At 44.9% G+C, this 14977-nt stretch overlaps 2 long non-coding RNA genes across 2 annotated transcripts in view; both read left to right on the plus strand.

Moving 5' to 3' along the window:
• Nucleotides 1-8633, plus strand: part of LOC309343194 — a 244646-nt gene extending 236013 nt beyond the window's left edge. The window contains exon 3 of the long non-coding RNA XR_014157171.1: nucleotides 8598-8633. This is a non-coding gene — a long non-coding RNA (uncharacterized lncRNA). The remainder of the gene's footprint in view (nucleotides 1-8597) is intronic.
• On the plus strand, nucleotides 1464-7918 carry LOC309343201. Its single transcript, XR_014157178.1, has 2 exons — nucleotides 1464-1555; nucleotides 6667-7918. It is a non-coding gene; the product is annotated as an uncharacterized lncRNA (long non-coding RNA).
• Nucleotides 8634-14977: the final 6344 nt, after the last annotated feature.

Below are 14977 nucleotides of genomic sequence, written 5' to 3' on the forward strand. Positions count from 1 at the left end.
TCCTAAGAAAAGGAGAGAGCTTTTGACATTGCCAAAACCACATGTGGGGCAGAGAAATTGCTTTCAACTTAGTGCCAACGTTCTAGAACAACACAAAGAACTCATAACCCACCTACTCTCAGCAACCAGAAACATCATAGCCAGACACTGGAGAGACCTCTCAGGAGTAAGCATGGACCAATGGTACCAAATAGTATGGGAAACAGCCCTACTAGAAAAATTAACCAATAAACTGAAACTGACATGGGGATAAATAGAAGAAGATGCCTTCACCCTGGTATGGCTCCCCTTTATCACACACATAGCCCAACAAGACAATGACAAGAATCCATCAACAACATACGAATCAATATGGCTAACCTGATTCAAAAACACCCACCCACCCCACTCACACATGAAAACAAAGTTCAGCACAGCCAATCACAAACAAACAACCACACCCTAGGTCAACCCCAACCTCTCTCACCACCAAAGGAACACAAGCAAATAGCAAAGAGAACCCGCACAAACGACGCTGACACAAAACCCCACACATACATTAAGCAAATTAGACACATCGCCTCCCAACCCCAACCCCACTCCCCTTTCCCCCCTCCACCTCTTCCCCCCCCCTTTTCTTCCTAATGTAACCCTAATGTCTCAACAAATGAAACTGACCTATGGAAAATGTAACTTGAAAAAGGTTACCTTGCACATACCTTTGTCAACCAAGAAAACTTTAATAAATAAATAAATAAATAAATAAATAAATAAATAAAACACCTAAGCAAGAAGCCAGCCTAACATAAATTCTTCCAATATTTATTTCATTTTATTTGTTTCTTCATTCCATCCTAAATGTTTAGGGTGGGTGATAATGCAGAAGTACGTAGTTCTGGTGACATCTCTCCAGATGATCCATAAAAAAAGAACCTGAATTTGCAATATTAAGTGTGCCGTAAGAATGTCCACAAACCTAGACAGCTTCTTAAAAAGTAGAGATATCACCTTGCCAACAAAGGTCCATATAGTAAAAGCTATGGTTTTCCCAGTAGTGATGTATGGAAGTGAGAGCTGGACCATAAAGAAGGCTGATCGCCGAAGAATTGATGCTTTTGAATTCTGGTGCTGGAGGAGACTCTTGAGAGTCCCATGGACTGCAAGAAGATCAAACCTCTCCATTCTGAAGGAAATCAGCCCTGAGTGCTCACTGGAAGGACAAATTGTGAAGCTGAGGCTCCAATACTTTGGCCACCTCATGAGAAGAGAAGACTCCCTGGAAAAGACCCTGATGTTGGGAAAGATTGAGAGCACAAGGAGAAGGGGATGGCAGAGGACGAGATGGTTGGACAGTGTTCTCGAAGCTAGCAGCACGAGTTTGACCAAACTGCGGGAGGCAGTGGAAGACAGAAGTGCCTGGTGTGCTCTGGTCCATGGGGTCACGAAGAGTCGGACATGACTAAACGACTAAACAACAACAACAAAAGAATGTCCACTGGTCTAAAGAGTTATTCGTTCTTGGTTGGACTGGGGAGTTACTTCCTTGCTCAGCCATGAAATTGCCCAATGGCCTTTGGTAAGTCACTGTCTAACCTACCTCCCAGGAATGCCGTGAAGACTAAATCCAAAAAAAATGGATGTTCTCGATCTGGAGTTCCTTAGGAAGAATGGTGGAAGTTTAAAAAAATAAATAAAATGCTTCTTTGTAGCTGATTAGCAAGCAGTTCACCTCACTGAGTCTGCCTGCATTTCAGGAAAACATTTGTGTGCTTCCATTTTTGGATCTGAAAGTAGTTGATTACATGGATATTTGTTCCCGCCACATATTACTACAATACATAGAGGGGGTAAATTTTGGCCTGCTTTATGATGTTAAAATTCTATTTACGGTACTCAATACAAACTAATGATTAAAGAAAATACCAGTAAGCGATCAATTGTTGGCATTCCAACGTGCTCGATAGATTACTTATGACCAATCTGCTAATTGCAATGTGTGACTCAAGCCGCTCACTTATAATATGTAGCAGTAATGTAGTTCTTTAAACAAACATGTTTAGCATTATGGATTCCCTGTTAAGTGGGATGTTTTCTTGGGAACTGAAGTAGTTTCTCTCATATATATATCTTTTATATAATAAGGCAACAGTCAGTGCAAGGCCAGTTCCTTCCCTAGCAGAAATGGAGACCGCAATGCATCAGAGAGTTCCCTTGTCCAGGCCTCGATAAAATGAATGGCAACTATATTATAGCACAGTGGATGGAATCACACCTTTTACACCACCCCCAAGCACTGGTGGAGGAAGAGGAGTGAGGGGGGAGCGCACCGCCCCTGGCAGTGCGATCCCCAGGGTGCCATCGCGGCTGTCCCCCTGCCTGCGCTGGGCGCCCCGCCCCCAGGATACGCACCAGCCCTGCCCCCGCCTACTCTCCGCCCCCCCCCCCGTGCCAGAGCATGAAGCTCCGCCACTGCCCCCAAGAGCTCACCGAATAGCCCATCTTGATTTCTAAAACATAGCATGACTTTTTGATGTACAGTGGTACCTCATGTTACATATGCTTCAGGTTACATACTCCGCTAACCCAGAAATAGTGGTTCAGGTTAAGAACTTTCCTGCAGGATGAGAAGAGAAATTGGGCTCCGGCGGCACGGCAGCAGCAGGAGGCCCCATTAGCTAAAGTGGTGCTTCAGGTTAAGAACAGTTTCAGGTTAAGTACGGACCTCTGGAACGAATTAAGTACTTAACCTGAGGTACCACTGTATTAGAATCCAGCCTGATCTTGGCTGTAGTCACACCCCCAACATACCCTCATGTTCCTCCCACCAGTAGATTTTGGAGTTATGAGTGTGTGCGCACAAGGATAGCACCTTTGCAGAGAGAGAGAGAGAGAGAGAGAGAGAGAGAGAGAGAGAGGCTTCTACCCACACAGTTTGGTTTCCTAGAAAGCTTACAAGATGATGCATATGTCAGGAAGCGAAACCACATGGGCAGATGTTTTCGTGCCTATCCAAAGCAGAGGCTGCCACAACCATATCAAGAAATGTACAAACGAAGTGGGTTTCAGACAGCCAGGCTGAGTCACATCAGTTTCATTTTAACAAAAGGAAAAATGTATTCTGGAAGAGTTTCCTGCACACCAATCACCAGAAGTTTCTAGTCCATTAAAAAGTTTTGTTTGCTTATAAGGCTTATGTGCCTCCTTTCAGGACAAAGCACACTTGAAGTGGATTAGGAAATATCATTTGCTTCAAATGCACAGAAGGAACATTTGGCTTCCAATAAGTTTTATAGAACAAGCCACTTGCAATGCTTCTAGTCCTGGCCTGCAATAGCTTCCTTTTATCAATCCACCTGTCACTCATAATAGCTGGTCAATTCAGCAAAGTTGTCCCCACAGGCCATATGCCTTCCTCCGCCCTCATTCCACTTCCTGTCATGGATAATCTGATGCCTTGGTCCATGCTTTTCTAGTTCTAATACTGGGCAGATTTTGGAATTTGAACAGTGCTCCTTTTCAGGTATAACTGCCTTGACTTTCTGTGCCCAAATAACCATCCACATCTGCATGATAGACAGTAATTGAGCAGATCACAGAGTTGGGTCTATTTGCTCAACGTTGCCTTTTTGTGCCCACATTCATAATAATAATAATAATAAATTTTTATTTATAACCCGCCCTCCCCAGCTGAGGCCGGGCTCAGGGTGGCTAACAACAATAAAATAATACAACATTCTAAAATCATTTCATTAAAAAATTACTTCAAATCAAATTGATGGCAACCATTGGGCTAAAGTTCTGTGAAGATTGCCAAAGGAGGGAGTCAGGCTGTGCCCTGGCCAAAGGCTTGGCGGAACAGCTCTGTCTTGCAGGCCCTGCGGAAAGATGTCAAGTCCCACAGGGCCCTAATCTCTTGTGGCAGAGCGTTCCACCAGATCGGAGCCACAGCCGGAAAAGCCCTGGCTCTGGTTGAGGCCAGCCTAACCTCTCTGTGGCCACATTCATAATGTGAAAGGAAAAGGAAAGAACCATCTCTCTCTCTCTCTCTCTCTCTCTCTCAATCTCTCTCTCCTGGTTTGGCAAAAGCTTCTTTCACCTTGCAGTCTGCAGGAGAGTCTTCAGCATCACAGGGGACCAGGCTTAGCCTCATGTAAACAGATTTCCATGCAATAGATCTCCCAAGCTTCCTCACCTCCGGGTGAAAGTGACCCTGTACAGACTGCTCAGAGCTTCCTATCCCTTGGAGGAAGATGAGCTCTAAAAAAATAAAAAGCAGTGTCTTTGATATGTTGTGCGTTCAGGATCACTGGCAGGTTCAATATTAGAGACAGGAAAAAGCACTGAACAGACAAGACAGATAGTTGTTTGGTTTGACAGCACTCCATCATGCACTCCAGCACAGTCTGCAAAAAAAAGGGGGGGGAGGGCAACTCCACAGGAGAAAAAGAGCCTGCCATTTCAAAAAGGAAAGAAGAATCTCTTTCTAATTCTTCATTTTTCATACAAGAAAGACAAAACGGAGGTCTTTTAAACATAAAGGCTTGTTTCTCCCCTCCCAGCTTAACCACCTTGGCTTGCCATTTGTATTTTCCTGTCCATGCCGCAGAAACCTTAATAAACCTTTTGCTCCTAAGGTGGTGAGGTTACAGCTGTTACATTTCCGTCATTCAACCTTTTTTTGCTAGTTTCGGTCACTGTGATTCTTTTAAAAAATAAATAAAGCAAAGCAAAGCAGCCGCTTTGTACTTTATATGTGAGACCCCTATATAAATAAAAGCGTAACATCCATGCACTGTCCCTCAGACTGTTAGAGAGAAACAGCAATCCTAGCTTTGCCAACTCAACTGCGGTTGGGTGAAGAGGCTGGCCTCTCAGCTACGTGGGGGCCAACAGGCAAGGCTAAGTCCTTTCCGGACATTTTTACTGAATATACTATGAATGCAGGGAGCCATCACATTGGCAGTCTGAGTCCTGGACATGTATGTATTCATTGCACTGTCTGAAAGGACCCCTGCACATACAATTGCATGGATGTCTACAGAACTCCTCTCCAAGCGTTTGGAAACTCTGGAAAAACAGCATTCCTCAGTGTGTACAGTTGTTTGTTCTGGCTTAGGTCTATGAACCTCCCAAAAGGCAGCAGGGTGGCATGGTTGAGCTGTAGGAATAGAAGGTGAAGAAGGAACAGTTAAATAATATTAAATGATTATTTGTAAAGTGTTTAGCCCGCCTTTCCACCCATACAGAATGATAATTCACTATATATATTTTTTAAAAACTGCTAATCAAAAATCAAAAGTGGGAGGCATAACAACATACCAACTAGCAGAAACAGAAAGAATCAGTTCATACTAGGGAAAACTTTAATTAAAGCTTTTTCAGGATTTAATTAAAGATTTTTTGGTACATCTTATCATGTCTTCTTCAGGACTGCTGAAGTCCAGCCAGTAGATTCATCACTAGTCTTTCTCCATCGATGTTCCATCAACCATCCCTGCTATTGCATTGCTCCAAGCTCTCAAACAACAACAACAAAACAGGTTGCTAATCAGGCTCTTGCAGACAGGAGAGGAAGTGTAGGCTAGACCATTTGGACCACCTAGATCTTTGCTCCATTTCAGAAGACCTTGAGCTTGTTTGGAGGTTCTAGCAGGGGAGCGCAGCTATCGTATACCCTTGACCGAAGAACGGTACACTCCTTCTATCTGGGATGGTCATCCTCTTCCACCGAGCGCGCAGCTTCGGGAGGGACGCACATGGAGCGGTGAGGGAGGAAGGGGACACCCGCCTAGCCAGCCAGATCAGCCGAATCAACCCTGGCGATCAATGGGGTGACAGATGTCGCAGCCAGATCGCCCTCACATCCATTTCAGAAGACAATATTCAGTATTGTCAGCAATCCATAAATTTGCATTCATTGTATTATTTTTTAAAAAAAAAAAACCTTCCTTGATCCCACACTCTTCCCTTCCAGTTTTGTCACAACAATTTTGTCCTACTCCAAAATTGACCCCCTGCTTTAGAAAAAAAAAAGGCATGTTGTATCTAGTCGAGTCCTTTATCCATCCAGCCATACACTCGTACACACACAACAAAGAAGAACATCAAAGGAGCAGAAGAGTCGGGTAGAAGGAAAATAAAAGAAGGAAGAGAGAAAAAGATAAATGAATACAACAGTGTCACGCATGTCCCAAGTGGGAATGGCCAGGAAAGGCCACAGGGCGATGGTGTGGGAGAAGGAAGAGGGTGAAAGCCCAAAGAGCCAGCCAGGATCGCTGAAGTAGATTATATTCTCCTTTGGGCATCTTTCGTATCGACATTTTCCAACATGACTTTTGAAGTTCACTGTTTCGGTTTGGTATTGGATTTTCATCGCTGTCTTGTATTGGATTTCATCTCTGTCTTTTTGGAATTCCAGAGTGGTGCTGTTATCATTCAGCTGATATTTCATACATTTTTATATATCGTGTTGCCTTTGAGTTACCCATTTTTGTGTTGGCTTTTCTCCTAAGATGGGGCATATCCTAACAGGATATTATCCTATGGTGGGGCACGTGGGTGTGTCACACATACCTGTTTCTGTTTTTCATAAACTTCCTTAAGCTCTGTCTTGTAAGAAAGGTGGGGTATAAGTCTAACTAACTAATAAATAAATAAATATCCTCCTTCCCCTGTTTCTTATGGAAGTATTGGGACGCAACTCTACTTGCAATGGGAAAGAGTAGATAGAGAAAGGAACCTCCAAGTTTCCCAGACTGCCCTTTCTGATGTAACCTGTGCCAACCTTCCCTAAGGTACTAGATTTATACTCTTGCTGACCTCATTTCCTGCTCCTCCTTCATCCTTACCTTGGGGACATGTTTGTATGTCTGCTGCTGAGAGCACAGAAGTTTGTCTCTCCAGCGTAGTTAGAACTAGGATCTGTTCTATCAAGCATGTATATTGGTACCTCGGGTTACAGACGCTTCAGGTTACAGACTCCGCTAATCCGGAAATAGTACCTCAGGTTAAGAACTTTACTTCAGGATGAGAATAGAAATTGTGTGGTGGCGGCACGGCGGCGGGAGGCCCCATTAGCTAAAGTGGTACCTTAGGTTAAGAACAGTTTCAGGTTAAGAATGGACCTCCAGAATGAATTAAGTTCTTAACCCAAGGTACCACGGTATTTCCTTTAATAAACTTAGCCTTTGGCTGATTGACATCTGGTGCCCTTTTTAATGTGTTGTGGAAGGGGGAATTATTGGCTTGTTTTTGTTCTTATTATGTGCGTATTTTGTTTTTATACTGTAATTTTATATTGTGAACCACCCTAAGATCTATGGATATAGAGCGGTATACTAATAATAATAATAATAATAATAATAATAATAATAATAATAATTATACCCCCCTAAACTCAATGTGATTACATCCAAAAATAGAGTGTGCTTCTCCAGCAAGAATTCAGTGTTCGGTTCAAACTTCTGCTGATGCAGTTAAACTCCAAATGCCATCCTTTTCTGTTGCAGATGAAAGAAGAATACTATCTCATTATTGCAGAGAAGGTCCTGCCCTGCTGCATGGACACAAAAGCATGGATTAATGAGGGCACAATCCTCCAATAAGTTCTCCTGCACAAACCCAAACCTCTGAAATGAATGGGCCATTGGTGCAGCTACCAGTCATTTCAATGGGCCTTGGAGCCAGTTTCTGTCATGTGAAAAATACATTTTTCTTCCTCTGTTTTTGTACACCTCAGCAATTTAATCCCTCTTTCCTCCCTCTGATTTACAAATTTAACAGACAGCAACAAGGCTGGGGGGAGGGGAACATATTAGAGAATTACACATTTGAAAAGAAGAGAGAAGTCCCTCATCAAAGATGAGTGCTACAATAAGGCTTGGATAACGTTAGACAAATGACTACAGCATTTAAGAGACAATAAAACAATAGACTTTAATGTTATGATGCAGTAATTGTTTCCCATCCTGCAAGTAGCACAACTCCCTCCTTTCAGTTTGATTTTGTATGACGGTTGTTCTCATTTTTGGTCTATCCTGAATTGTGTGTGCACATACACCTGAGACTGAGTTATTATACCATAATGCTAGTTCTAGTTTCACAATAACTTGCAAAACGCCCGTCATTAGGACCTGTTGCTTGCACAGACCTCGAAATAGAGGTGCAGTTTGTCTCTTTGCCTAGCACACTCTTTTTGTGGAGATCACTCAGCCCAGTATGAAGGATTATAGTGCCTGGATTTGAACCCATGCCAATGATGGCAGCCATGTGGAAGAAAATAAAGGAGCCCTTTGGGACCCAACCTGTCCCCTGATCATGATGTTCCCAGAGCAAGAAGCATATTTTCCCCTTTGTCATGTACATTGCAGCCATGTGGCGCTGTGGTCTAAACCACTGAGCCTAGGGCTTACCGATCGGAAGGTTGGCGGTTCAAATCCCAACGACAGGGTGAGCTCCCATTGCTCGGTCCCAGCTCCTGCCAACCTAGCAGTTTGAAAGCATGTCAAAATGCAAGTACATAAATAGGTACAACTCCGGTGGGAAGGTAAACGGCGTTTCTGTGCACTGCTCTGGTTCACCAGAAGCAGCTTAGTCATACTGGCCACATGATGTGGAAGCTGTACGACGGCTCCCTCGGCCAGTAAAGCAAGATGAGTGCCGCAACCCCAGAGTCGTTCGCAACTGGACTTAATGGTCAGGGGTCCTTTACCTTTACCTTTTTACCTTGTTCCATTAAGCTCAGCAGGTCCCCATCAACATAACACCACATCTCTTTTTTTAGCCTGTCTGCAGCCTGGGCTTCATTTAAGTGCCTAAACCAGCAACCTCAGTCTGCAGATCCCTGCACTGTAAGGCCAAACTAAGCAATATGCTGAAGACTAGTCTACCATGTTGTTGTTTAATAAAAAGAATGGCAGCTGCAGAAGGCTGCCACTTTCAGTGGAAAAAGAGGGCACCAGAGCCATAGCCAACAGGGGCCTCTGACTTTTGCTATAAAATAGAATCTATCGCTCCTAGAAAGGAAGTTATGAAACAAAGTGTACAGGCACCTTCTAAGCAATTATCCTGCCTGAAAGTGTTTTTAGCCAATGAGTGAAATCAGAACTGAGATAGAGGAGTTAATTGTTGGGACACCAAGCCATAGGAATCCCTGGGGTCTTAAAGGGCAGCTGTTGTCCCCTTTTCCTGCTTCCACCTTGATAATGAGTCCTTGGAATCTCTAGTTTGCCCTTCCTTCCCCCCATAGTAACCCGGATGCATCTTACCCATCATGGGTTCCAGTGGCATAGCGTGGGTTGTCAGCACCCGGGGCAAGGCAAGTAATCTGCGCCCCCTAACCCTACCCCCCAGATGTTGCGCCCGGTGCGGCTGACCCCCCCCTGCACCCCCCACGCTACGCCACTGATGGGTTCATCTGATATCAGGTAGTCACAGGAAGTTATTTTTCTGCAACTACGACCAACTGTGGATAGATGTTGAAGTATCCACCACCACCACCAAATGGTAACTGCAAAATGTGAAAACTTGGGAAAGAGGTTTAGGCATGTATCCTTGTGTTTAGCAGGAAAGACCAGGGAATTTTTAAGAATCCTCTGTATAGTTAACTTACAGTACAAGTTTATTGCCTTTCTTGGGAACCTCTGATCTACACAGCTCCATTCTGTGTTCTGTTTCTGTGTGTGATGCAAGTTGTATGATAGAGCCCTATCTATTAGCTTTTGGGTGTTTTATTCAAATGGATTGGTATTTGATGTTGGAAAAAATTATTTGTTTCCAAGTCATTTTTGCTTTTCATCTCAGAGGAGTTACATGTGCCCAAATATTTTCTCCCCTTCCTTCTCTCCTGTTTGTTTTACTCAAAAGGTTTCAAGTTGGAAGGTCTTCTCTCTGCCCACCTCCCGCCCACCCCAATCTTCCTAGTGACTTCCTAAATGATTGTTTATATTGATGATAAATCACTCAGCAGTGCTCTAAGTGCTCGGTTACTTACTCTCACACACAAAAATACAAATGAATCACTTCACCCATCATTGAAAGGCAGCTATTGTAAGAGTGAAATGCAGGAGCTTGCACAAAAAGAGAGAACATGGCTCCCTGCCTCAGAACATTACTGAGAGCAAGTTTTCTAGAGGGGCCAGGATTCAACAGCTCCCATTCCATATACATAATCAGAGAACAGACATTGGGGATTTCAAAGGTGGGAAACGGGTTCTATCTGAGTCACAGAGAACATAGCAAGGGCAAAGGTACCAAGGCAATCTGTGCATGTTTTGTTCAGAACAGTGGTTTTCACACAGTCCACTTGCAGAGAGCCCTTTCCAGGTCATGCAAAGGAAACCCTGCAGAAAGTTGTCATTCAAAGTCTTTGAAGAAAGACTGCAATCCTAAACATACTTAAAAGGTAAAGGGACCCCTGACCATTAGGTCCAGTCGTGACCGACTCTGGGGTTATGGCGCTCATCTTGCTTTATTGGCCAAGGGAGCCGGCGTACAACTTCCGGGTCATGTGGCCAGCATGACTAAGCCACTTCTGGCGAATCAGAGCAGCGCACGGAAACACCGTTTACCTTCCCGCCAGAGTGGTATCTATTTATCTACTTGCACTTTGACGTGCTTTCAAACTGCTAGGTTGGCAGGAGCTGGGACCGAGCAACGGGAGCTCACCCCGTCACAGGGATTCGAACCACTGACCTTCTGATCGCCAAGTCCTAGGCTCTGTGGTTTAACCCACAGCGCCACCCGCGTCCCATCCTAAACGTACTTACTAGGGGGTAAATAAGTCTCACTGAACTTAGTGAGACATGTATCTCTGCAAGCATGCAAGTGACTGCAGTGTGAGCAACACGGTTTGCAAAACCAAAGCCTTTGAACAAGAGAGGGATCAGAACCCAGCTTATCTGAAATCCACTTTCTTTGTCCCTTTAAATTTATAGCCCAACTTCCCTCCAAAGAGCTCAAGGTGTGCATGGTTTTCCGCCTCCCCGTTCTATCCTCAAAAACAACCCTCTAAGGTGAGAGACCACAACCATGACTGGCCCAAGGCAACCCACTGAGGACCCCAACGTTGTGCATGCGCGGCAGCACTGTTTATCTCATTTCAACTTAAGCAGGGGCCATGCCCACCAATACTGCAAAGTTCTACAACAGCCACACCTTCTGGACAATCCCACGGAGAGCTCCTTGCATTACAAATTACAGAGTGATTCAATCACATTAGAGTGAAAAGGCTGCAGTCCTCGACAGATGGAGCTGGTGGAAGGTCTTCCTGGTCGTCGTCAAATTCTGGCATTTTAGGGAAATCCATAGAAATGACAAGGTTTTGGACTCCAATAGGGCTTTCAGCAGGAGTGCACCCTCAAATATGCCTGCGGCTATAAGTTACAGGTGCTCATCAGAGCTGGAACAAACAAGGCTGCTACCATTCAGGAAACAAGGACGATTTCATGAATTCTTAGCTGCTTCTTTTTTAATGTGACTGGATTCCCCTGTCGGATCTGTCTGATTCTGGGCATCCCTGTCAATGCTGAGTGGCCCCTAGGCCCTGACTTGCAATGATGGTGTCATTGGCACATGCCAGTGTCTCTAGGCCTCAGTGCTGCTGGTTGCTAACTGAATGTGATGGAGCAAGGGTGGAGGAATTCTGCCTGTGGCCTCCAATTGCATCTCAATCTCAGAGGAAGCTCTACAGAGAAAAAGGTCTAGAAAGAAAAGAAAAGAAAGGGGCAAGGAAGCATTGAGGCAGATTCTCATGGCAGTGCTGCGGTTGGCTCGTGTTCTTATGTTGTTCCAACCTTTGCAGACACAAACCTTTCTGTATTTCTAATTCAGACAGAGGGAGCCAGCAGTTTTGGGGGTAGTCATTTACCCATCCTGCCACCCTTGGCACCAGCTGTACAAAAGCCATAGCTATGATGCTAAATTTCCCCTTTTAATCACAATATAAGTAAATGTGAATTCTGGAAGAGTTGTCCTTTTTGTCTTTAAGTGTGCAATAGTGGCAGGGTAGGGGCAATAGCAGGCCTTACCCGAATGGATTATTTTGTCAGGAAGCTGGACAATGAAGCGCAGAAAAGACAGTGTCATTGAAGAGGGCAAGGCAGAAAGTCAGGCAGCTAGTATTTATTAATGCTGAGCAGGAGTGGGACTGGTTGGGCAAAAGCCAGGGAGACCCACAGTAGGTACAGCTAGAGCCAATGGCTCTTGATTGGTTGTAAATAAGAAGACAGGTAGGTGGGGGCTGTTTGTCCTAATGGACCAGCCTCTAGCTGAACCAGTGATTAATGACTGGGGAGTATGGATTCCATTTTCCACCCTTTCAGACTAATGCTATGTTATAATGCTATGTCATACTCCAGGGGCATTCTGGAAGGAAACCATGGTAGCCAAGGAAACAATGGTAGCCAAGGGCTACCAGGACTACTAATGGTAGCCACTACCATTGCCACAGAAGTTTTAAGAAAGGATAAGAGGGACTACAACAATCACCACTGCCAAAGGTATAGGGGAAGCTTGATAGATGCAGAAAATTTTGCTTCCATGCGCAAAATCCTCCCCAGGGCCAGCCCAACCTTGAGGCAAAATGAGGTGACTCCCTCAGGTGGCAGGATCTCCAGGGGCAGCACATCCTGATGTAGATCTTCATCCTCCCCTTGTTCCCGATGTAGATCGTCACTCGCTCCTTCTTCCCTGGTAGGGAGGGATGTTGTCATTTTGTGGTTTGCCTCGGGTGCCAAAATGTCTTGGGCCAGCTCTAATTGCCTGCATTTTCACCATTTGCTAAACCAATTGTGGTAGGTTTTTGCTGGGCAGGGCAGGGGCTACCTCAGCACTAGGCCCAGCCAAGCCAGAGGCACTATACTGCCTGACAATTGCAGGGACTGACCACAGATGCAAACCCTGGTGCCTCAGCAAGCTGGGCCCTCCCCTGAGCTTACTGGTTCAGTTCCTGGAATTCCTGACAGGCAGATTCAATACCCCTCAAGCAATAGGGCTTTCCTGAGGGAAGGCATTAAGCTGAGTGGTACAAACTGATAAACGTGCTTTCAAAAGGGAAGGCGGTCATTGTGCAGAGAAAGACCCTAAGGGTGTTTCCAGATGATGCGTACAGCATAATTCACCACTGCTTGCACGATTATTGCCAAGTGATCCACACACACACCCTCCTCAAAGTAGCACTTCCATGGTGAGAAAAATAACCGTTTCCCAGCACTTAGCTACAAATGTTTTAAATGAATGAATAAATGGATGAATAAATGTTTAACGCTCACTCAGCTATACGTGCCGCTAGCTGGAGGAGGGAAAAAGAGAGCATTTTCCAGCACAAAATATTGCAGCTGGGGAAAACGGGATACCTTGCAACAGAGGGTTCCTTGGGGAAAGTCAGTGGGACTCTGGGCAGCAGGTGAGAAAAAATGGTGTGTTTTGTGGATAGTGTGTCATTTCCATATTTAAAAAAAACTACCTTGCAGAATTGCGGGTTGCGATTTCATTGCACTGTTTCTCAAGCTGGAGTGCATGTTGCCTAGACATCTCCCCACTGAAATAAATGGGAGTCACAAGAGAGAGCTGGCATGACATGAGCAGGAGAACTTCCTGTTAGATCAGTCTTAAGGCTGCCATTCCCAGCATATTAACCTGGAAAAATGACATACCCTCCAACATTTCTCCAATGAAAATAGGGATGTCCTAATCTATTATTATTATTATTATTATTATTATTATTATTATTATTATTTATACTCCATCCATCTGACTGGGTTGTCCCAACCTCTCTGGGCAGCTTCAAATATCTATAAAAACATAAAATATTTGACATTTTTTAAAACTTCCCTATGCAGGGCTGCCTTCAGATGTCTTCTAAAGTTTGTATATATAGTTATTTATCTTCATAGCTCTGGAGTCGCATAACTCCAAACCCTCTAACATTTCTCTGATGAAAAGAGGAACATCCTACCATACCCTCCTCCAACATTTCTGCGATGTAAATAGGGACACCCTGGTAAAGTCGGACATTCCGGGATCAAATCAGAAACCAGGACGCCTTCTGTAAATCCGGGACTGTCCTTCCCTGGAGATTTGGCGGGTCTGTCTTTGAATACACTGAGGGTTCGGACTTCTGGTGCTAGGAAAAGCTCCCTTCCTTTACCTGCCCCTCAGATCTGAGAGGGGTCCTCAGACCTCAGAGCAGGGATTCGTCTTTGCTCTCCATCGCGCAATGGTCGGCCTGTTCAAGGCTGTCAGACCTGCGAAGCTAGGAATGATTTGACGCGTCAGGGATAACTCGAACGAAACGTATTGGCACGCTCGCGTCAGAACAGAGCTAAACTGCTTGGAAAGGACAGGTGTACACACACAGAGGAAGCGGCTTTGTACCGCGTCAGACTATTGGTCCGTCCCGTTCAGATTGTCTACACTGACCAGTAGCAGAAATCTCCAAGATTTCAATCCGGAGGCATTCCCAGAATCCCAGCCCTTCCTGGTGGCGTCTAGGATTGAACCTTCTGTAAGGAAAGCCTGCTCGCTACCTCTGAGCCACGACCTTTCTTCCCTGCGAAAAATGCCTAAGAAAGGTGGTCTCAGAGCCGGCTTTTCCATTGGGGGGGGTGGTCGGGGGCCTGAAGGACTCTGTCCAACGGGAACGTCTCCTAACTCCATTTAGATGTATGGGGCCTGAGCTGGAGGAGAAGGGTGTGGACGCACGCCTTTCGTTCAGCTGCATCCTTTTTTGCGCTGGAGAACTTCCTGGTGCATTGCGCCTTTATGCTTAGGGCTAGAGAAATCAACAAATTTAAAAACCTTTCCTCAAAGCAACATCACCATAGCTGGCCTCTCTTTCACGCCTGTGATTTTTAAAATGACCACCCCAGGTTTGCTTTGAATCTCAGTGGCTATTTTAGCTGCTCGGTGGGCTAACTACTTGGGCTGCACTCCTAACCCCTGTTACCTGGGAGTAAGCCCCACTGAAGTCAACAGGACTTACTTCTAAGTAGACATAGTG

The sequence above is a fragment of the Podarcis erhardii genome (genome assembly GCF_964252035.2).
Source record: "Podarcis erhardii genome assembly, chromosome: 5".
Classification (NCBI taxonomy): domain Eukaryota; kingdom Metazoa; phylum Chordata; class Lepidosauria; order Squamata; family Lacertidae; genus Podarcis; species Podarcis erhardii.